We start from the raw sequence: 25,452 nt of genomic DNA on the forward strand, positions 1-25,452 counted from the left end.
TGCCCAGGAACCTGAAATATTAATTTTATCAAAGCTTACTTTGCCTGTCTCTTTTCCTAATTTCTCTGTTAAACTACCTGCCTCATTTTCTATCATTAAATGTTGCCAGCCTCTACTAATTGCAATGATTGCTTTATTGTTTTCAGTAATTCTCTGAGGGCATAAATCAGTCCACTCTACAATGGTTGTCTTTGAGTTCAGTATTGAGGTTTGTTTTAAAGAGGACTTTTATTTAAAAAATATTTATTTATTTATTTATTTAAGAAAGAGAGAGAGAGAGAGAGAGAGAGAGAGAGAGAGAGAGATATCTTTTGTCCACTGGTTCACTCCCCAAATGGTCACAATGTCCCAAACTGGATCAAGTCAAAGCCAGGATCCAGGAGCTTCACCTGGATCAGCCACATGGGTGGCAGTGTTCCAAGGACTTGGCCATCTTCTGCTTTCCCGGGTGCATTAGCAGGGAGCTGGTTTGGATGTGGAGCATCTGGGACATGATCCAGCACCCATAAGAGATGTTGTTTTTGCAGGCAGCAGCTTAACCTGCTGTGCCACAATGCTGTCCCAAGAGTGGCCCATTTTTGAAGGAATGTCTATCTTGCTTTATGAGTACAGAGAGCTGGAGAGGCATCCTCCAGTCTTCTTGGCCTCCTATCCTGATGTATAACCTCCATCCATGAACAAGCTGGATAGAATGCTCTCAGAAGCAATTTATTCTTAGTCCACTGCACCTGGATCAAACTTTCACCTGTGAGAAGAGGCCGAATGGAAGTACAATACCTCTTGATCAGTCTTGTGTAGAATAGAAGTCCTACAACAGGGAACTGGGGAGATCAGAGGTACTGTCAGCCTGTACTACTTCCCAAGTATATAATACTGCTCTCAACTGAGAGGTCAGGGAGGAGGAGTCCTATGTTGTTAGTTACACCTACCAAAGAGGAGCCCTGTTATCCTGAGGTGGGAACCTGAGAAGGGAGTTGTTTGGGGCTGAAATGCCACAAACTCTTTCTTATTGAGATTTATTAGATTTTCTTGAATAAGTGGTTCTTCCTTGGCTATATTGCCTTAGTGATTTCCAAAAAAAATTTCTCCTTGTCCAGGATTTCAATTTCTCAGGTAGGTGAAACAAACAATTCATAAATTGCCAATTGTGCCCTCTTCATGTCATCTTTCTTTGTCCTGCCTGAGATGTGAATCACCCCTTTGTTCAGCATATGCACAGTATATACTCTACCTGCCTGTTAGTATTCAGGCATCATTATGCCCTTGCAGGTACTTCTGATCTTTAATGAGATGTTTTGTAATTGTGACAATGCATAGCAAGTTCTAGTCCTCTAATGCTAATGTCAATGTTAAGACCCCCTGTTAATATATGAGTAACTGGAAACTCAGGATCACACAGCAAAGAATGGCACAATGGGGACATCAATCCCTGACAAACTGATTGCAAAGCCCTTGTGTTTAATCACCCCAATTATTACTTCATATTGCTCTAGTGTTAACCAATGCTAGAAAAATTCATTTAATACAACATTTTTCAAAGTGTCATCCAGGGATTCATGAGGGCTCTCAATACCATTTCAGGAATTCATGAACCTATTTCAAGAAAAACGTTTTCATAATATGAAGACATTATTTGCATTTTTCATTGTGATTCTCTCATTGGAATATAGTCGAATTCCTGGTGGCTACATCACTCTGACTAGGAAAGGTAGGTGTACCTGTATAATCTTTTATCCTGTCTCTCAGCTTTTATGGCTAATGTGCTAATGTGTTAAAAGCTGTAGATGTTGCCAGCTCAATAGGCTAATCCTCCGCCTGCGGCGCTGGCACCCTGGGTTCTAGTCCTGGTCAGGGCACCAGATTCTTTCCCGTTTGCTCCTCTTCCAGTCCAGCTCTCTGGAGTGCAGTGGAGGATGGCCCAGGTCCTTGGGCCCTGCAACCGCATGGGAGACCAGGAGAAGCACCTGGCTTCTGGCTTTGGATCAGCGCAGCGCGCTGGCCGCAGCAGCCATTTGGGGAGTGAACCAATGGAAGGAAGACCTTTATCTCTCTCTCTCACTGTCCACTCTGCCTGTCAAAAAAGAAAAAAAAAAGCTGTGGATGTAATCCATATGAATAAAGGATCTTTGGAGTCCCCAATTTCTAAAAATGCAATAGAGTTCTTAGGGGAAAAAAAGCTAACTTGAGAAACACTGATTTAATGAATGTAACTCTGTTTTATAGAATCACCATTCTATTCTGTATTTTTTTAAGTATGTGCTTGACTTTTGTTATATTGTATATATCAGATATATCATGCAATATTATTCTTTCTTATCTGACTTATGTCACCATAAACCTAACAAATCACTCTGTATTATTACAAATGGCAGTATCTCCTTTGCTAAGGCTGAGTAATTTTCTACAGTGTGTGTATATCATAACATACAAGAAAAATATTTGGAAAGCATTGAGTCAACATAATGTACAATTTTGTAATTTTACTTCATAGAGAATAAAAGGAGTCATTTCACTTATGATTTCATATCACTAAAATTTACTATAAGAATTTTACAAGTTCATGTTTTTTTTCTTAATTGCCTTTGCCTATCTTGAAGTTTAAGACTAAATTAAGTGTGTAATTGCAGTGACACTAAAGCCAAGTTGCCTTATGACATTGTTTCAGATACTTTTTTCAGATATTTAATTGTTCTATGTTATATGTGCTTTGACATTTTTGACCATAGAAATAGCTGTAAACATTCATTTTGCAAGTTCAGTACATTTGTTGTGATAATAAAAGTGATCTAAATTAACACTTCTAAATCTATTTTTCTCTAGTCATAAAAAATATCTTATGAATCCATATGAAAATATTGTATGAGTGTGGGACAGTGGATGTATCATTTTCTGTAACAGTGTGTTTTGTGAGAGTTTCCCAAAAGGAAAGAAAAACATAGCTGGTCTATACTTTTAATAAAGGCTTTTCTGTTTATCAGGAGTTATAGTAGTTTCATCACATTAATTGAAACTTAATCCCTGAGGAAATATAGTAGTATTCACATCTCAGTCTATTCTACTGAAGGTTTGAGAGTCCAGGGCATTAGGCTGACCCCTGACAGTCACTGGTTGAAGGCTGTATTAGTCTTCTAGGGTTGCACCAACAAAATACAGACTCAATGGCTTTTTTTTTTTACAACAGAAATTTATTTTCTCACAGTTCTGTAGTCTAGGAGACTAACATTGAGGTGTTGACAGGTTTCTCCTGAGACCCCTCTCCTTGGTCGTCGATGGCAGCCTTCTTTCTCCCTGAGTCCACATGAGGCCTTTTGTGCTCATATATCATGGTGTCTTCCTGAATTCACATTGCCTCTTTTCTTGAAAGGTCACCACTCAGATTGGATAAGCTTCATTTTCACTTAATCACACTTTCAAAGCCCTTTTTCCAAAGCATAATCAGTTCTGAAATACTAGGGGTTAGGGTTTCAACATGACTTCTTTAAAAAAAAAATATTTGAAAGGCAGAGTTGCTGAGAGAGACAAGGACAGACAGACAGAGAGGTCTTCTGTCTGCTGATTCACTCCACTGATGGCCCCAATGGCTGAAGCTGGGCTGGTCTGAAGCCAGGAGCCAGGAGCCAGGAGTTCCTTCCTACATGGGTGCAGGAGCCCAAGCATTTGGGCTGTCCTCTGCTACTTTCCCAGGCACATTGGCAGGGAGTGTATTTCAAGTGGAACAGCTGGAATTAGAACCAGCACACATATATGAGCTGCCAGTGCCTCAGGCAGCAGCCCAACCTGCTATGGCACAGCACTGGCCCCTCAACATGACTTTTGAAGGGGACACAATTTAAACCTATAACAAAGGCTGTGGGGAGAGCAGAAGACATTATCTTCAACCTCTGACGTGGGCAAGGCAGGCTTAAGCTGCCAGTGTGAATACATAACAAAGAAGGGCATATGTTTCCAGCTGAAGGCAGCCCAACATTCATTTCTAGAACTGTGATGGCGAAAGGATAAGGGGAAAAAAATAGCATGTGGCACCTCTCCAAACAAAATTGCAAGTCTTTTAAAGTGGGCGTTATGAATTCATATGTACAGTCCCTTACTCCAGAGAGTAACAACTGCACACATGTGTACACTTAAACAAATGTACCTAGATACATTTGGTATAGGTACCAAGATCTAAGACTAAGTGCGACATTCAAAGGAATCATGTTCTATTGCGCCATGTAATGAACAGTGTGATATAAGTTCACTTAAGTGAGAGGGAGAGCAATGGAATATGGTGCTTTGGAGAGGATGGGAAAATATCTAGTTATATATAGGAATATACAAATAATGAAGGCTTTATGAAGTGGTTACTGACCCCTGAGATGAATCTTGGAAAATGAAGAGATACCCATAAAAATGGCAAGAAAATTCAGACAGAGAAGGGGAAAGAAATTTGGGATGGAATAAGGCATAATAGAGAGATCAGATTGTGCAAAGATGGGATGGTGCGTTAGTGTACTTAAACATCAAGTTGCAATGAACAGGCATCTTTCAGTAGAGATGCTGATGGAGACAGCAGCACTCATCTCCACTTCTTATATTCTAAACTATCATTAGAACTTGCAAGTATTCCTTACTCAGCAATGCGTTTGGAGGCTTCCCTGCCACTGCATTCTTTTTTCCTCAGAGTTGCAAGAGCCGGGTGTCAGAAAAGGCAAAGTAAGGCTTTCTCTGCAATTAGGAGAAAGTAGTTAAAGGAGGGCTCTCTCTCTCTCTCTCTCTCTCTCTCTCTCTCTCTCTCTCTTTCTCTCCCTCTCTGGAGAAACCAAAGCTGCTGGCTGCTGAGAAAAAGCAGACAGAAGGATTTTTGATGCCAAGCTGGCTTGAATCCCAGAGTCATGCATATTCCTCCAAAAAGGGGACTTTGACTCCAGGCCAAGAAACCACACTATGTTAGCAGGGAATATTCTCATCAAAGTGTGAGCATTTGCATTTAATTTACCATTTTGCTCCATCCCAGGAGAGCTTTTTTAGTTATTGCAAAAATGTAAGACACTCTGCCCCTGAAGGGGAAAGAAAGACTCATCCATTTGCCTTTTGAGACTTAAAGCGGTGCGATTCCACAGTTACCTCAGGCTTGGGTGTTACTAGCTTACTGGATAAAAAGCAATCTGTTTCCTTATGGTGCATGCGGATATTGAGGTGTTGTCTACTCTAAAAAGCAAACAACCTGAAATAATAATGTCTAAATGTGTGTGGATTTTAATATTTGTAAGGTTTAATGCACTAATTACCCAACCGTAACATCTTAATCCGTAAAGAAGACTAGAAGAAAAATAAAGAGAAAGAGACTGGGAAATTCATGTTCAATTCTGCCTAGGATGTTACCAGACTAGACAATATGTTGCTGAACCCATATTGCATGGAGAATCCCTTTACTAAAAAAAAAAAAAAAAATCTTGTTCTTTTATCTGAAACTTAATTTTTAACTGAGTGTCCTATATTTTTGTTTAGTAAGTAACTACACACCTAAGTCACTCAATTCTAATTGGAAATACTAAAACTGAAGCCAGGATTGCCTATTAAAAGCTTATACCATAAATAATTGTGCACAATTTTTAGAAATATATCTTATGTTTTATATTTAGTATTTTATTCTCTAACCCATGGAAAATGCTGTTGAATTGGGGTGTGTTAATTTTATCACAGTTAAAAGCCCAGAGTTTTGAATTGCTAAGATCTAGCTGCAATTTTATGCTCTTCCATTTGTTAGCTGTGCAATTTTACTCATGTTACTTTCTGAATCTCAGTTTTCTAATTTGTAAAATGGGTTGGTATTTTGGATCTACCAATATGTGGATAACACAAGTTGACCAAGTGACTCAAACTTGGCATTGTGTGAAAAGTTAAACTTTTTTTTTTTTTTTTTTTTTTGACAGGCAGAGTGGACAGTGAGAGAGAGAGCCAGAGAAAAAGGTCTTCCTTTGCCGTTGGTTTACCCTCCAATGGCCCCCGCAGCCGGCACCCTGCGGCCAGCTCACCACGCTGATCCGATGGTAGGAGCCAGGTACTTATCCTGGTCTCCCATGGGGTGCAGGGCCCAAGCACTTGGGCCATCCTCCACTGCACTCCCTGGCCACAGCAGAGAGCTGGCCTGGAAGAGGAGCAACCGGGACAGAATCCGGCACCCTGACCGGGACTAGAACCCGGTGTGCTGGCGCCGAAAGGCGGAGGATTAGCCTAGTGAGCCACGGCGTCGGCCTGAAAAGTTAAACTTTAATTCTTTCATTTTCATTGAATCTTCGTAAGAAAGCCCTGAGAGTACAAACAAGGACTGGCTCCATTTTTTTGTGTTTGCTGGTAGATATTTAAGTGTCTTTCATATCAGGGAAAACTGATAAGAAAGCCTGAGTGTTCCTTTGGTTGGTGCAAGGATAGAACTGTAAACCATGGCAGCCCCACTCCTTAACTGTTGTAAAAATCTGAAGCCAATTTCCATTTCCTGGTCTTTCAAGTCATTTGGGGACCAACTTGGGAATCTACTCTGAGCATTTCAAATTCTCTCTCTCTCTCTGTGTGTGTGTGTGTGTTTGTGTGTGTGATGCCCTTAATTCACATTTGAACCACATGTTGAATGGAAGTTTATCTTAGTCTGTTTTCTGCTGCTATAAATGAATGCTTCAGACTGAGTAATTTACACAATATTAAGGGTTTTATTGTTGTTGTTTAGCTGAAGGTTCTGAAGGCTGGGAAACTCAAGACTAGGGTAGCAGTATCTGGCTGTGAGAACTCTGCAGATTCCTAAGGAAGCACAGGATATCATATGGGAAAACAGAATATCCTAGTCAGGCCTCTCCTCTTTTTATACAGCCACAGTCCCATTGCATTAGAACATGGCTCTTTTTTGCCACATGTAAGCTTAATTACCCTGTTCCCCATGGGAAAGAAATTTCAACATGAGCTTTGGTAGGGACATTCAAAATGGACCAGGATATTTCTTCTTTTTTTTTGAGTGGCTGCAAAACAAGTCTTACTTCCTCAATTTTGAGATGACAAAACTGAGACTTGAAAAAGAGAATGAACTCACCTGAAATTACACAAGGTATTAAATTATGCTGCCCCAACTTAACCATAATATTATGATATTAGAAAAATGAAATGAGTAAATTCATTTGAAATGTTTAGTTAGGTGCATAATATATGTTTGACGTCTTGTAAACACAAGTTACATCTAGGAAGAATGGACAGGTTGGTGTGCGTGAGTATTGACTTGCAATGTTTTGCTATCTCTCTGAACTCAGAGCTTTCCTAGAAATAAAGGATTATATATGTAGCAAAAAAAAAAAAAAAAAAATCTGATGCTTACAGCATGCCGTGCCTTGCACTGAAAATGCATGACTTCCATCAGCCCAAGACAACATTTTTATTTTCCAGTCTCACATCTTTCATCCCTTGCTTGTTTGCTGGAGGCTGTTGGCTGACTGTCAGCAGTGACAGTCCCCATCTGTCATCTGTGTGCCATCTATAGACTGTCTTTCATGTATATTTACAGGATATGCCTTCTAGTTGCCTGAAAGGTGGAAGATCTTCTAAGACACTTATGAATGCTGGCATTCTTCCCCTCACTATCTAAGATATAGTTATGTTCACCCTAATCAGAAAGTGACATCTTTCAGCATATCCCTGGTATACCAAGCAATCACTGGCGGAACAAACATGGATCTGCTGGGTGAGATGACTGGGGAAAACACTGGGTTCTGGTTTAGAATTAGAATCCTGATGACAAATGCTTTTGAGCTAAGTGTGTCCCTCTCACCCTCTGGTGGTTGAAGGGGTTCGTTCTTCCTAACATCCACGACTACTACTCCTACTCTTCTTCTTTATTCTACTGTGTGACTGCTACACACTTCTACTACTATTGCTGATACTACTAGTAATAATAGTTACTAACTCATTATCACATGGTATTCTTTTTTGAAGATTTATTTGTTTATTTGAGAGGCAGAGAGAGAGAGACAGAGACAGAGATCTTCTATCTGCTGGTTCACTACCCAAATGGCTGCAACCCCAGAGCTGGGATGATCTGAGGCCAGGAGCCAGGAGTTTCCAGGTCTCCCACATGGGTGCAGGGCCCCAAGCATTGGGCCATCTTCTGCTGCTTTCCAAATCCCTTAGTAGGGAGCTGGATTGAAAGTGGAGCAGCTGACACTCTAACTGATGCTGGCACCATAGGCAGAGGCTTAACCTACTATGTCAGGGCGCTGGGCCCACCACATAATATTCAGAGTGCTTACCTGAGTGATTCCATTCTTGTTATTATACTATTGATCAAGCTTTATTACCCACCCAACTTTTATTTTGTTTGTTTTTGTGGATGAGTAAGCTGTCAAATGAATGCTACTTGGGCTTTTCAGCTGCTTGATAGCTAATCAAGGATTTGAACCCAGGTCTTTGTAGCTCTGGAGGCTGTTCTATCACTGCTTCTTTGGTATCTATTTATCTGTAAACATCACTTTGGCATGTTGTTGTAGAGTAATTTAAGTTTCAGATAACTTTGGTAACTTGCTCAAGATTACAGAGCATGGATTCTATAATTCAGGTTTTCCTTGGCAATAGATAAATATTCTCATTGTAGTTCCATTAAGTAACAGTAAAATGTGAAGCCTGTATTCTCTTTGGTTTCTTCCTGGTTCTGGTGCTAAGTAAAGTTCCCAGCTTTGGAAAGAACACTTTGCATACTAGACAGGTGGAAAGCTTAGAGCTTCAAGACACTGGGAGGTGTTTCTGTGTCAGTTGCCTAATATACTTAGCACTGCAGAAATATGATATATCCCCCATATTGCCCTACCCTGTCTAGGTATTTATTATTATTTTATTATTTTTATTCTCTGTTTTCCAAGCAAGAGCAGGTATCTGCTCATTTCCAGATGACCCCATGATAGCTTGCGATCTCTTTTCGCATCTGACACACAGCTCTGTAATGATCTCCTACTAGACTGCAAGCAACTTGAGGGTGAGACATACAATATGTTTTCATTGGCATCTCAGCTTTCAAAGATAACAGGCACTTGAGGTGTCTGCAATGATTTTACAGATGGCTGACTAACTAGCTGACATTGTATTGCTTACTGGTTGCAAATGTGTTTGCCTCTTTCATTGGGGAAGGACAGAGTGAGTAACAGGTGGAAAGTCAGTGCAGTGTGCTGGGAGTCATGGTGGTGACACACAGGTGGTATCTGACTACTAGGCTCCATGAAAATTATAAGAAGGTGAAACTACAGTAAGTAGAATATGTGATAATGTTTATAAATAGATTATTCAATTACAGGCATTTTCCCTGAATTTAGGACTATCATACTGACCCTGACAGCCCAGAGTACAGGATTTTTGGGAGCATCAAATCTTTTATATTTTCTGGGAAACAAAGATTGTGTTCAGCGAATGATCTTTCATGCATGGAATACGATCAGTGCTATTCACCAGGTGACCCTTGAAGTGTCACAGAAAGACATGGAGCTTCTGAGGGTGAAAAATTGCATCCAAAATATTCCTTTGATTTGCTTAAGGCATGTTACAGGGGAGCCTTCAGAATAGAAATGAAGTGAAAAAAAGGACCTTAACTAAAATAAGAAACGGCTTTAATACCTTCACTGTTGAACATCATGAGGTATTTTACTAAGTAGCTTAAATGGAAAATATTTTTTAGAAAGGCAAAGGATGACAGGCATTATCGAGCTAAACCAGAGAAAGTGTTTTAGGTAAATCCTCAGTGGTATTGTAGGAAGAAGTATTATCATTCCTTGGAATCATAACACAGTCTCCATACATATTCAGGGCATTTTTTTCCTCAGATGTTAGCCTATTACATTGCAAAGTTCATATCTGATTTTCTGTCCTTATATCTAGATTTCTTTAGGAATTGCAGATTCCAAACCATACTCCCCCTCCCCACTGGGAAACATTGAATATTTAGGGTGCTAAGAAATCAAAACCCTGAAGTTGTCAGTAACTGAGGCACCTGCCATGTGTATGCCCTGAATGTGCGAGGGGAGGGGAGGAGGCTGTGTTGCTGGAAATCCTGTAACAGAAAGCAAGCTGAATGTGATTCCATAGTTCCACTCTCTGCAGAGAGGAAATGATCATGAACAGGAAGTATGACTATTGGAGTTTTCTGTGGGTAATCAGGGGAAACTCTTTTCATGGGGAGGAGAAAAAAAAAAAACAATAAAATGACAGATACATGAAAAAGTATCAGAATAAAAGAGGCAACAGTATAGCAAAATAATATAATTTAAGGGTACTTCAGAGAGCTTGTGGCATATGGAATACAACTATTAGCTTATTTTGTTGCAAAAAGTTTCTGATATCCATATATAGTTTTCTTTTTTTTTAAGATTTATTTGAAAGTCAGAGTTACACAGAGAAAGGAGAGGCAGAGAGAGAGAGGTCTTCCATCCGATGGTTCACTCCCCAGATGGCCACAATGGCTGGAACTGTGCTGATATGAAGCCAGGAGCCAGGAGCTTCTTCCAGGTCTCCCATGTGGGTGCAGGGGCCCAAGGATTTAAGCCATCTTCCACTGCTTTCCCAGGCAATAGCAGAGAGCTGGACTGGAAGTGAAGCCTCTGGGTCTCCAACCGGCACCCATGTGGGATGCCGGCACTTCAGGCCAGGGTGTTAACCCACTGCACCATAGTGCCAGCCCCCATATGTAGTTTTCTATAGTATGCATTTCCATGAACTTTTTGAGGATGACTCATATGTTAAACATTTGATAGATTATTGCCTATGATCCTCTCAACCACATGCAACAAAAGTGACTACTGCTGTTTTATAAGTAATTCAACTAAGAATGACATAGGGATTGTAGTCATTTGAAAACCATCCTGGGAGATGTGCACAAGGCACAGGAGATGAGCAGTGCTTTGACCATTGCAGTCCACGTGACTTATATTCATATCTTTCCTCATGTGGCATCAAGAAAAAGTACTCATCTATTTTAGGTACTCAGTACTGGCACTGCTAATTCTGAATTATTTTGCATCAGTTCAACTTCAATAGATGACCGTGAGTTAAGAATGCTTAATAAATGATGAAGTGCTCGGACACAAAGAGTGTGGTATGCTTGATTATAATGCTTGTGACACTTGTTTTAACGGGATATGGTCAAAGTAACATGCTGGAGAACAAGAGAAGTTTGTAGGAGATTGCAGATATATGATGGGAGCTGAGTGGGATTGGTGTCTAGAAGAGATTCTTCATAGGCTCAGTGTCTGTAAAAAGTTGGTGCAGAGTAGACAAGGGGGTAGAAATATATAATAAAGCATATCGTAATAAATATAATAATAATAATAATAATAAAAGTACTTAAGGGGCTGGCTCTGTAGTGTAGTGGGTAAAGCTGCTGCCTGTTATGCTGGTATCCCATATGGGCAACAGTTTGAGTCCCAGCTGCTCCGCTTATGATCCAGCTCTCTGCTATGGCCTGGGAAAGCAATAGAAGATGACCCAAGTCCTTGGGCCACTGCACCCACATAGGAGACCCAGAAGAAGCTCCAGGCTCCTGGTTTTTGATTGGCCCAGCTCTAGTCATTGCAGCCATTTGGGGAGTAAACCAGCTGATTAAAGGCCCTCTCTCTCTCTCTCTCTCTTTCTCTCTCTCTCTCTTTCTGCCTCTGCCTGTCTGTAACTCTGCCTTTCAATCAAATAACTAAATCTTTTAAAAAAATAGTTAAAGGTAGCATAGGCTCTAAATGTGGCCCATTATTTAGAAATAAACAAAAAAGGCTGAGAGGTGGATATGTGGCACAGTGGGTTTCAGATGTCCCATATTGGAGTGCTTGGTTCAAGTCTCAGCTCTGCTTCTGATCCTGTTTCCTGCTAATCATATTGGGAAGTAGTAGGTGATGAAGTACTTGAGTCCTTGCAAGCCACATGGGACAGCTGGATAGAGTCCCAGGCTCCTGGCTTCAGCTAACTCAGCCTTGGCTATTTGCAGGTATTTGGGTAGTAAACCAGCAAATGGAAAATCCCCCCCCCCCATCTCTCTTTCTCTCTGCCTTTCAAATAAAATGAAAATTAAAAGAAAAATCGAGAGGCTTCTTAGAAAAATAAGAAATTAGGCCACCACTGAAAAGAAGATTTTTAAGGTAAGGCCTAGCTTGAATGCAATGTTGAGTTATTATATTTTTTAAGATTAGTTTCAGGGTCCGGTGCCGTGGCTCACTTGGTTAATCCTCCGCCTGCAGGGTGCGCCAGCATCCCATATGGGAGCTGGGTTCTAGTCCTGGTTGCTCCTCTTTCAGTCCAGCTCTCTGCTGTGGCCCAGGAGAGCAGTGGAGGATGGCCCAAGTGCTTGGGCTCCTGCACCCGCATGGGAGACCAGGAGGAAGCACCTGGCTCCTGGCTTCGGATCGGCACAGAGCCGGCCGTAGCGGCCACTTGGGGAGTGAACCAACGGAAGGAAGACCTTTTCTTTCTTCTCTCTCTCTGTCTATAACTCTACCTGTCAACTAAATAAAAAAAAGATTATTTTCAACCTAATGACTTATCTCTCACCATCAAGTGAGCTACACATTTTATGTGGAACTTATATTTTTCATTATATTAATACCCAAAATAGGTCAATCTGGAAAATGTTGTCAAAACATAGGGATGGGCAAAAATGGCAACACTTACCATTACAAAATTTCAACTAACAGCAGAAACTTACCTGTTCTGAAAGAATGTAATGAAATCTCATCTCAACATTGTATCTTGTATTTTTCAAATATCTGTATTATTCCTGTCCTACCTTAGTCTATGTAATGATTGCTGAATATCACAAGCAGGTCAGATACAGGAATGGAGAATTTGGAATTATCTAAAATTTTCAGTTACTATTTGGTAATGTTACTTTTCACTTAGCAATTATTTTTTGAGTTCCTGTTGATATTAAGAATGTAGTAAAAAATCTTCAGTTATCATGCAAAGCAGAGGGAATCACAACTACTATCTCACTGTCACTCCAGAGAACTGGGAAGTAGAATCATCTAATGTGCTTTATGGGATGTGTGGACCCTTCCGTAGTGGTGAGGAACATCTGGCACATCTGTTGACTGGAATCAATCTCTGATGTGTGACTGGAACTTTCAGGGAGTTGTATGAACCCCAAACTGGACAGTGCATGGCTATATATTTGCATCCTTTTAGACTGTTTTCTACTAGTCTTCTGGTGACTCACCATCATTGAGAAAACGAGGCAGCTCAGAAATGAACTCACTAGCTGTCTGGTGCATCAAATAAGAACTGTGATTACTACAGGCTTCAATCTGTAGTTCCCTGTGGAGTAATTCTCGCTTTTCTAACCTGTCATCAGATAACATTAATGTCTAAGTGAAAAACAATTTTCTTTCCAAATTGTCAATTCAGGTAGCTGAAAGTAAGAATTAGGCCACTTATTTGTCTGATTTTCCTAACCAGAGATAATAAGCTTGTAAGAAAAATAAAATTTAGTAATTATACATATCAAATGTCTAGCATGTTCTCTGGAAAGGTAAATTATATGTCGTTAAGCAAACACACAATAGACAGAATTTCTCAATTACTGTGTAATGAATGTGCTGAGGGCAAGGCATATGAATCTAAAATTGTAATTATAATATCCTAACATACGACATTCTACTGTCTTTAATGGAACCCCCCTTACCCATAAACTTAAAATCCTTTACTGTACCCACCTCCACATATGTTCTGTGACAAGTTGTTCACAATCACTTATCTTTCATGGAAAATCTAGAAACCCTTCCATGGGAATGTGATAGCAATGCCTTCAATGAATTAGTAAAAATATTTCAGTGATCACAAGATTTGGTTCATCATTGCCAATAAATCATGGAAGTTAATAATGAAAACATATAAAATACCATTTCTATCTTAGGGAGGAATTTATCCACTGATGGCGTGAGAAATTACCATCCTTACCTGACTTTAAGAAGTTTTACACGAGGTCAGGTGTTAAATCAGAAGCACATTCCATTAACAGAAATATTTTAGTGAGTGAAAATTAATTTTTATAATATGAATTTCTTTTAAAACAAATTTATTCATTTATATAAAGTGAATAAATTTCCTGTTTCATGTATATAATTTTAAGTACATGATGATACTTTCCACCTTCCTCTTTTCCTCCCACTTTCCCTCCTCCTTCTTTCCTTTTATTTTTCTTTTAATTTTTGTGACAACATAACTTCAATTCACTATAATCACAGTCTTCATCCTTCACCAAGTAAAGAATTCAACAAGTAGAAAGTGGAAAGACCACTGTTCTGCAGGATTATAGGCAAGAGCCATAAACAATAATCATATCTCAAGATGTTGGGGCTGGTGTGGTGTAGCAGATAAAGCCACTGCCTGCAGTATCAGCATTCCATGTTGGGGCCAGTTTGAGTACAGGCTGCAACTCTTTTTTATCCACCTCTTTCCTAATGTGCCTGGGAAAGCAGCAGAAGATGGCTCAAGTCCTCAGGCCTCTGGGACCCACATAAGAAACCTAGATGAAGCTCTTGGCTTCTGGCTTAGGCCTGGTACAGACTTATTGTTGGCCTCTGGGGAATGAACCCATGGATGGGAGATTCTCTCTCCCTCCCTCCTCTCTCTCTGCTCTTTCAAATAAATCTTAAAAGAAAACCTCAAAATGTCAATTTTAGTCATAAACATTACATTTTTGTACTCTATATGTTAGCTACCACAAATCAGAGAAAACATGTCATATTTACCTTTTTGGGTCTGACTTATTTCATTAGCATAATTGTCTCCAGTTGTGTCATTTTTGTTGCAAAGATAAGATTTCATTGTTTTTATGGATGAGTAATATTCTATAATGTATATATACACCACATTTTCTTTTTTTCTTTTTTTTATTTGAAAGTCATAATTACAGAAAGAGAAGAAGGAAGGGAGGGAGGGAGGGAGAGAGAGAGAGGGAGAGAGACACAGAGAGTGAGGTCTTCCATCCACTGGTTTACTCTCCAAATGGCTGCAATGACCAGGGCTGAGCCAAGCTGAAGCCAAGAGCCGGGAGCTTCATCCAGTCTCCCATGTGGGTAGCAGGGACCCAAACACTTGGGCTATCCTCCACTGCTTTTCTCAAGCCATCAGCATGGAGCTATATCATATTTTCTTTATCCAGTTATCAGTTGATGGACTTCTGGATTGAATCTGTATCTCAGTTATTGTGAATTGAGGTGCTATAAACATGGGGATACACGTAACTCATTCATATGCTGATTTCATTTTCTTTGGGCAGATTTCCAGGAATGGAATGGCTATATCATATGGTGGATCAATTTTCAGATTTTTGAGGCATATCCACTCTATCTTCCTCAATGTTATACTAGTTCACATTCCCACCAACAGTGCAATAGCATACCCTCTTCTCCACATCCTTACCAGCATTTTTGTTTTGTTTTGTTTTTGGATAATGAACATTCTAACTGGAATGAGGGAAAACCTTCTAGTGGTTTTTTATTTGTATTTTTCCTTTTGGCTAGTGATCCTGAGTAGTTTTTCATTTGTCTGTTGGCCATTTGTCTTTCACACCTCGAAAAATGACTATGAATGATCATACACACATAGCAAATATAAGTTTCTTAGGTCTTTCAGCAAGTATCAATCAAACTATATTAAATGTTTTGGCTTTGAAATTAAATTCGGCTTTAAGTTGGACTTTGTAATTAATTATCCTTTTCCACAGTATTCAAAGTCATCATTCATCAGATCTGAGAGTCCTAGAATGAGTATTGCAGCTAGCACATGGTTAGATTAGAGTCCAGCTATGAGAAGAAATTAATATTTTGATTTATTTCATAAAAGACGCTTTCTGGAGACACTGCAGATTACAACTACTGTTTACTTGCATTTGCATGATGAGATCATTGAGCAGAACTAGTGCTAATGCTGGTATTTAACAGAGAATTTTGCAGTAATAGATAAAGGCCAAAACATAAAATCTGCAAATCAATATGTTTCTGGCCATTTCTACATGTTGTCCACATTTGCTGGAGGCTGTATCTACTCTCAGGCAAGGAAATATATTAGCAAGAACATCCTGAGAGTTAAATTATAAATGTCTATTATAGATTTTCAATGTCTTGCAATCATCATCTTGTGAACAGTTATTTCTTGCGGCTTTGGCTCATTACGGATTACATTTTTTTTATTCCAATAAGGCAGATAACTATGAGATGGAAGATGGTAACTATGATTACATTTTTCCTTTTCTCTATTTTCTATATTGTTTCCAATGTTTTAATGTTTTAAACATATTTTCATGGTAATATAACTCTAACATTTTATGGTCTGCTGATACTAGAGTCAGGCTTAAAATCTGGAAAAGCATGAACAAGTATTTTGGATGGCTGACTTTTTTATCCTGGTTATTCATGTGAAGTTTAGTGGCCTTTGGAAAGTCTCAATATTGTCTGTGAAGTTAGTAAATCATTGGCATCTAGTAAATCCTTAAATGATGCCCCCTGAAGGATGGTATATTTTTATATAAGCAAATAAATAATTATATAAAATTTAGAGCAAGACAAATGATAATGCTAATAATAAGAAACAACTGGTATTATTGAACTCTTCCCATATGTTACTCCAGATTGAAATATTTTTGACATAGATTATCTCATTTAATTCTCATGATATAGATGAATTTATGAGGTAGCTACTATTATCAGTCTGTTTTAGAAACTTGAAAACTGAGTCTAAGGGAAGTGATATAACACCCAAAGTAGCATGGTTGCTAAGAGTCAGCATGAAGATTCAGTTCTAAGTATCTGCCTCAAGAAACTGTTTGTAACCACCCTTCTACAAAGGCCATCTCTCTGTGGGTCTGTGTAGAAGCCTTATTTTCTGCAGAAGAGCAACAAGAGGCCTCATTAAGCATCTTCTGATCTTCCCCTAAATACCTGTGACCAGTCGGACAGCATGGTGCGCTGGTGGAATGAGTAAGGAAAAAGGGATAAAAAGTTCTTTCTTATCCACATTCTCTAGACTACTAATGACTCTGATTTGTAGTATCGGTATATGGTATTCAAGCTAGAAATGTTTAATATTCTTGGGAAATTATGTAAAAATTGTAAAGAATGTCTTTTAACTTTTCTGTAAGAGCCATTTGTTCTGATATTCTAGTATATTAATTCACTAGAGTTGTTGGCATAAACAAAGGAGATTGATGTTATAGGCTAGTTTTAACCCTATCTCATTCATAAGAATATTAAATTATTTTAGGCAAAGTGGTTGTGTCAAACTAAATAGAAACAAAGGGAAAGTGGTAATTAGACTATGTTAAAATATAACCTCCCAGGATATTAAGTATGCAAGAGCTCATCCATGAAAAATTAGATTGCAAGAGGTTACACCATGTATTGGCTTATTTTGTAAGATATCAAATTACCTCTCATGAATAAATATGACTAGTAATGGTAGCTCTACAGTTTAATGTTATGATATTAAAAATATTTTCTGACTAAAATACCTAGTTATATGTTTGATCCTTTTTATTACTAAACCCTAAGAATAGAATAAATGAACAATTTCTGTTGACCCTACTGAACAGATTTTGAAAGGCTTTATTTTTATAAGCTTACCAACAAACTTTTAATAAATGCTATTAAACTGAATACTGAGATTTAAATTTTCAATGGAAGCAATAATGCAAGCTCTTTTCTTTCTCATGTGTCAGGTCTTTTGCTAGGTGTTAAGGTTATACAGTAAAATAAGAAAAGATAAAAATTACTGTAAATAGTTAGCAACATTAAAAATATTACAAATTAATATTTTAACTGTAAGTATTTGAATCTAATGGCATTCCTGTATCATTGATATAAAGAACCACAACAGAGAGGATGAGCTGAAATAAAGATTCTACTGAGAGCGCAGGAGTATATTTAAAATGAATGTGCCACAGGGGACCGGTGCTGTGGCGCAGTAGGTTAATCCTCTGCCTGCAGCGCCGGCATCCCATATGGGTGCCGGTTCTAGCCCTGGTAGCTCCACTTCCATTCCAGCTCCCTTCTATGGCCTAGGAGAGCAGTAGAGGATGGCCTGAGTCCTTGGGCCCCTGTACCCGCATGGGAGACCGGGAAGAAGTGCCTGGCTCCTGGCTTCAGATCGGTGCAGTTCTGGCCTTTGTGGCCATTTGGAGAGTGAACCAACGAAAGGAAGACCTTTGTCTCTCCCTCTCCCTGTCTGTAACTCTACCTCTCAAATAAAATAAATAAAATCTTTTAAAGAAAAGAAAATAAAATGAATTGAAATGAATGTGTCACTTGTTTGATTCTGAATATCAAATAGTCTGGGTTGGGAGCCAGCACTGTGGTATATTGAGCTTAAGCCCTGGCCAGCAGTGCCAGCATCCTATATGAGCACTGGTTCAGTCCTGGCTGTTCCACTTCTGATCCAGCTTTCTGCTATGGCCCGAGACCTGGAAGAAGCTAGTAGCTCCTGGTTTCGGATCAGCTCAGCTCTGGCCATTGTGATCATTTAGGGAGTGAACCAGTGGATGGAAGACCTCTCTCTCTAACTCTTTCAAAAAAATAAATAAAATAATTCTTTAAAAAAAAAAGAAAACAAATAGTCTGAGTGCCGATTTGGTCTTGAATTCTCTCTTTCCAATTTTGCTCTATGTCTTTCTCATTTTACTGTTTTCCTGAGCTCATCTTCTTTGGTATTTCGCTTACTAGTAATAGTATTCGCAAAAAAAAAAAAAAAAAATTCTCAGTAGCTAAAGGAATCTTTGAATGTATCCAAAAAAGACTATATGCCAAGTGCTGCTTGGCTCAAGGGATGAAAAGATAGAAATACTGGCACTCTACCTTTCCTTAACTGTATTCAAGCCCAATGGGGATGTAGGCATAATGGCAAATGATTGAAATGCAGCAAGACATCAATCCCAGCATTTGCAGAGAAGAACGGAGAAAGGAAAGAAACCAAAATCAATCAGGGTATGCTCAGAATGTTTTCAGAGAAAGTCAAGTATTTTAAACACATGATTAAACATTTCATAAGCATTGGCCAGAAAATGAAACATGACCCGGCCATCATTGGTAAAGGGTAATAGGGTAGGAAAAGAGAAGGCGGTACTGGACAGCATCCAATGCTGGTGAAACTCTCAGTGCAGTGCTCCTGGTACGTTAAGCTACTTCTGTTTTGTCTCAGCAGGGAAGGGAGTTTAGTCTACAGGGGGATACATTAGATCCCTTTGTTTCTATGTGGAGCACTGGAAAAATCTAGCTTCAGGACTCTTTCCAACAGACAAACTTCAGTCTTGCACTTGTATTCTCCCAGTGAACACAGTACTTGGCATTTCAAACAGAATGATTTTTTTTTAAATTTTTTTTGACAGGCAGAGTGGACAGTGAGAGAGAGAGACAGAGAGAAAGGTCTTCCTTTTGCCATTGGTTCACCCCCAATGGCCGCCACGGCCAGCACACTGTGGCCGGCACATCACGCTGATGTGAAGCCGGAGCCAGGTGCTTCTGGTCTCCCATGCGGGTGCAGGGCCCAAGCACTTGCGCCATCCTCCACTGCACTCCCGGGCCATAGCAGAGAGCTGGCCTGGAAGAGGGGCAACCGGGACAGAATCTGGCGCCCTGACCGGGGCTAGAACCCAGTGTGCTGGTGCTGCAGGCAGAGGATTAGCCTATTGAGCTGTGGCACTGGCCAGAATGATGTTTTCATTGCTCTCATTCATGCTTCTTCTCTTGAGCTGGGAACTTTCCATAAAACTTCACTGTACTCAATGCAACATCACTTAATTTGGATGTCTCAGAGTAATATTGGTAGGCTATACATCTCCTCAAGCCTGCATATTCCAGTAGTCATTGTGAAATTATGAAAAAATGTATATTGAGTTTCTCATCCATGTGCCTTGGCACATAGCTTCTAAAATCCTTTAACTTCTATGTGATTAAGTAAATAATAGTAGCATCCTTTGTTATGATTTTTGTTTGAGAGATTGTATTTGGTCTCATAGTGAAGACATTGGTTAGGGTGGCCACATCTCACATCTGAATACCTGGGTTCAATTTCCAACACTGGCTCCTGATTCTAGATTCTGGATAATGTGCAGCCTGGAGGTAGTGGTGATGACTCAAGAGGCTGGATTCTCTGTGGCTATCTATATCACAAATAAATAAAACACAGAAACACGGTCATCAATATGAAAGAAGGTAAAGGAAGGAAACCTCACAGCAAATGATCACAGGGAATTCAAAGCATATATTAGAAAATATCTTTGGCAAATGGCAGGGCAAAGTTCCACTTATCTATAGTCACATTGAATGTTAATGGCCTGAACTGTCCAGTTAAAAGACACCGATTGGCTGATTGGTTTAAGGAACAAAACCAATCTATTTGCTGCTTACAAGAAACACATCTTTCCAACAAAGATGCATACAGACTGAATGAGAAAGGCTGGAAAAAGATATACCATGCCAACAGAAATGAAAAAAGAGCGGGCGTAGCCATCTTAATATCAGACAACATAAACTTTAACACAAAAACTGTTAAGAGAGACAAAGAGGGACACTACATAATGATTAAGGGATCAATTCAACAGGAAGATATAACAATTATCAATGTATATGCACCTAATTACAGGGCACCGGTTTATTTAAAAGATTTGTTAAGGGACTTAAAGGGAGACTTAGACCCCAATACAATAGTACTGGGGGACTTCAATACTCCACTCTCAGAAATAGACAGATCAATAGGACAGAAGATCAACAAGGAGACAGTAGATTTAAATGACACTATAGCCCAAATGGATCTAACAGATATATACAGAATTTTTTATCCTACATATAAAGCATTTACATTCTTCTCAGCAGTACATGGAACCTTCCCTAGGATTGACCACATACTAGGCCATGAAGCAAGTCTCAGCAAATTCAAAAGAATTAGAATCATACCATGGAGCTTCTCAGACCACAAAGGAATGAAGTTTGAAATTAGCAACTCAGGAATCCCTAGAGCATACACAAACACATGGAGATTAAACAACATGCTCCTGAATGAACAATGGGTCATAGAAGAAATTAAAAGAGAAATCAAAAATTTTCTGGAAGTAAATGAGGATAACAGCACAACATACCAAAACTTATGGGACACAGCAAAAGCAGTGTTAAGAAGAAAGTTTATATCAATAGGTGCTTGCATCATGAAATTGGAAAGGCACCAAATAGATGAGCTTTCACTGCATCTCAAGGATCTAGAAAATCTGCAGCAAACCAGTCCCAAATCAAGTAGGAGAAGAGAAATAATTAAAATCAGAGAAGAAATCAACAGGATTGAATAAAAAAAGAACATTACAAAAAATCAGCCAAACGAGGAGCTGGTTTTTTGAAAAAATAAACAAAATTGACACCCCATTGGCCCAACTAACTAAAAAAAGAAGAGAAAAGACCCAAATCAATAAAATCAGAGATGAAAAAGGAAATGTAACAACAGACACCACAGAAATAAAAAGAATCATCAGAAATTACTACAAGGACTTGTATGCCAGCAAACAGGGAAACCTATCAGAAATGGATAGATTCCTAGACACATGCAACCTACCTAAATTGAACCAGTAAGACATAGAAAACTTAAACAGACCCATAACTGAGACAGAAATTGAAACAGTAATAAAGGCCCTCCCAACAAAGAAAAGCCCAGGACTAGATGGATTCACTGCTGAATTCTACCAGACATTTAAAGAAGAACTGACTCCAATTCTTCTCAAAGTATTCAGAACAATCAAAAAAGGAGGGAATCCCCCCAAATTCTTTCTATGAAGCCAGCATCACCATAATTCCTAAGCTGGAAAAAGATGCAGCATTGAAAGAGAATTACAGACCAATATCCCTGATGAACACAGACGCAAAAATCCTCAATAAAATTCTCGCCAATAGAATGCAACAACACATCAGAAAGATCATCCACCCAGACCAAGTGGAATTTATCCCTGGCATGCAGGGATGGTTAAATGTGTGCAAAACAATCAACGTGATACACCACATTAACAGACTGCAGAAGAAAAACCATATGATTATCTCAATAGACGCCGAGAAAGCATTTGATAAAATACAACACCCTTTCATGATGAAAACTCTAAGCAAACTGGGTATGGAAGGAACATTCCTCAACACAATCAAAGCAATTTATGAAAAACCCACAGCCAACATCCTATTGAATGGAGAAAAGTTGGAAGCATTTCCACTGAGATCTGGCACCAGACAGGGATGCCCACTCTCATCACTGCTATTCAATATAGTTCTGGAAGTTCTAGCCAGAGCTATTAGGCAAGAAAAAAAATTACAGGGATACAAATTGGGAAGGAAGAAGTCAAACTATCCCTCTTTGCAGATGATATGATTCTTTATTTGGGGGATCCAAAGAACTCTACTAAGAGACTATTGGAACTCATAGAAGAGTTTGGCAAAGTAGCAGGATATAAAATCAATGCACAAAAATAAACAGCCTTTGTGTACACAGGCAATGCCACAGCTGAGGAAGAACTTCTAAGATCTATCCCATTCACAATAGCTACAAAAACAATCAAATACCTTCAAATAAACTTAACCAAGGACGTTAAGGATCTCTACGATGAAAATTACAAAACCTTAAAGAAAGAAATAGAAGAGGATACCAAAAAATGGAAAAATATTCCATGCTCATGGATTAGAAGAATCAATATCTCAAAATGTCCATTCTCCCAAAAGCAATTTACAGATTCAATGCGTTACCAATCAAGATACCGAAGACCTTCTTCTCAGATCTGGAAAAAATGATGCTGAAATTCATGTGGAGACACAGGAGACCTCGAATAGCTAAAGCAATCTTGTACAACAAAAACAAAGCCGGAGGCATCACAATACCAGATTTCAGGACATACTACAGGGCAGTTGCTATCAAAACAGCATGGTACTGTACAGAAACAGATGGATAGACCAATTGTATAGAATAGAAACACCCGAAATCAATCCAAACATCTATAGCCAACTTATATTTGATCAAGGATCCAAAACCAATCCCTGGAGTAAGGACAGTCTATTCAATAAATGGTGCTGGGAAAACTGGATTTCCACGTGCAGAATCATGAAGAAAGTCCGCTACCTTTCACCTTACACAGAAATCCACTCAACATGGATTAAAGACTTAAATCTACGACCCAACACCATCAAATTATTAGAGAGCATTGGAGAAACTCTGCAAGATATAGGTACTGGCAAAGACTTCTTGGAAAATACCCCAGAAGCACAGGCAGTCAAAGCCAAAATCAACTATTGGGATTGCATCAAATTGAGAAGTTTCTGTACTGCAAAAGAAACAGTCAGGAAAGTGAAGAGACAACCAACAGAATGGGAAAAATATTTGCAAACTAAGCAACTGATAAAAGGTTGATAACCAGAATCTACAAAGAGATCAAGAAACTCCACAACATCAAAACAAACAACCCACTTAAGAGATGGGCCAAGGGCGTCAACAGACATTTTCAAAAGAAGAAATCCAAAGGACCAACAGACACATGAAAAAATGTTCAAGATCACTAGCAATCAGGGAAATGCAAATCAAAACCACAATGAGGTTTCACCTCACCCCGGTTAGGATGGCTCACATACAGAAATCTACCAACAACAGATGCTGGCAAGGATGTGGGGAAAAGGGGACACTAACCCACTGTTGGTGGGAATGCAAACTGGTAAAGCCACTATGGAAGTCAGTCTGGAGATTCCTCAGAAACCTGAATATAACTCTGCCATACAACCCAGCCATACCACTCCTTGGAATTTACCCAAAGGAAATTGAATTGGCAGACAATCAAGCTGTCTGCACATTAATGTTTATTGCAGCTCAATTCACAATAGCTAAGACCTGGAACCAACCCAAATGCCCATCAACAGTAGACTGGATAAAGAAATTATGGGACATGTACTCTATAGAATACTATACAGCAGTCAAAAACAATGAAACCCGGTCTTTTGCAGCAAGATGGAGGAATCTGGAAAACATTTTTCTGAGTGAATTAAGCCAGTCCCAAAGGGACAAATATCATATGTTCTCCCTGATTGGCAACAACTAACAGAGCACCAAAGGGGAAACCTGTTGAAGTGAAATGTACACTATGAGAAACAGTGACTTGATCAGCTCTTGTCCTGACTATTGATGTACAATGTAATGCTTTATCCATTTTAGTATATTGTCTTTATTTTTTTCTAGTGCTATTGGTTGAACTCTGTGATTAACACACAATTATTCTTAGGTGTTTAAATTTTAACTGAAAAGTGATCCCTGTTAAATCTAAAAGTGGGAATAAGAGAGGGAGGAGATGTGCAATTTGGGACATGCTCAATCGGACTTGCCCCAAATGGTGGAGTTAGAATCATGCCAGGGGATCCCAATGGAATACCATCAAGGTGGCATGTACCAAAGCCATCTCACTAGTCCAAGTGATCAATTTCAGTTCACAGTTGATCACACTGATAGGTCTAAGAGTCAAAGGGATCACACAAACAAGACTAGTGTCTGCTAATACTAGCTGATAGGATCAAAAAGGGAGAGAATGATCCATCATGGGAAGCGGGATACACAGTAGACTCATAGAATGACAGATGTCCTAAACAGCACTCTGGCCTCAGAATTAGCCCTTAAGGCATTCGGATCTGGCTGAAGAGCCCATGAGAATATTTTAGGCATGGAAAACCAAGACACCCTGGAAAAAATAAAAAAAGGGAAGACCAAAATGAAAGATCTCTCTAAATGAAAGATCTCTGTGAGTGAGTTCCCAGTGGAAAGAACGGGGCCATCAAAGAAGGAGGTACCTTTCTCTGAAGGGAGGAGAGAACTTCCACTTTGACTATGACCCTGTCAGAATAAGATTAAGTCAGTGAACTCAAAAGGCTTCCATAGCCTTGGCGACTCATGACCAGAGTCTAGGGAGATTACTGACGTCATAAACAAGAGTGTCAAATTGTTAAGTCAACAACAGGAGTCACTGTGTACTTACTTCTCATGTGGGATCTGTCCTTAGTGTGCTGTCCAATGTGAAGTAATGCTATAACTAGTACTGAAACAGTCTTTTACACATTGTGTTTCTGTGTGGGTGCAAACTGATGAAATCTTTACTTATTATATACTGAATTGATCTTCTGTATATAAAGATAATTGAAAATGAATCTTGACGTGAATGGAATGGGAGATGGAGCGGGAGATGGGAGGGGTGCGAGTGGGAGGGAAATTATGGAGGGGGGGAAGCCAATGTAATCCATAAGCTGTACTTTGAAAATTTATATTTACTAAGTAAAAAATAAAAAAATAAAACTTCAATATAAATCTAAAAAAAGAAAAGTTATTTGTTCTGAGGGCCAGCATCATGGTGTAGTGGGTTAGGCCAATTCCTCTGATACCAGAATCCCTTGTGGGCTCTGGTTTGAGTCCCGCCTGCTCTACTTCTAACCC

At 39.3% G+C, this 25,452-nt stretch overlaps 1 long non-coding RNA gene across 2 annotated transcripts in view; it reads left to right on the top strand.

The window, feature by feature from the left end:
* Positions 1 to 1,581: 1,581 nt before the first annotated feature.
* Positions 1,582 to 25,452, top strand: part of LOC127491310 (uncharacterized) — a 175,423-nt gene continuing 151,552 nt past the window's right edge. For both annotated transcript variants that reach the window (XR_011384227.1, XR_007919925.2), the window contains exon 1: positions 1,582 to 1,708. This is a non-coding gene — a long non-coding RNA (uncharacterized lncRNA). The remainder of the gene's footprint in view (positions 1,709 to 25,452) is intronic.

Source organism: Oryctolagus cuniculus, chromosome 18, assembly GCF_964237555.1.
Source record: "Oryctolagus cuniculus chromosome 18, mOryCun1.1, whole genome shotgun sequence".
NCBI classification, from domain to species: Eukaryota; Metazoa; Chordata; class Mammalia; order Lagomorpha; family Leporidae; genus Oryctolagus; species Oryctolagus cuniculus.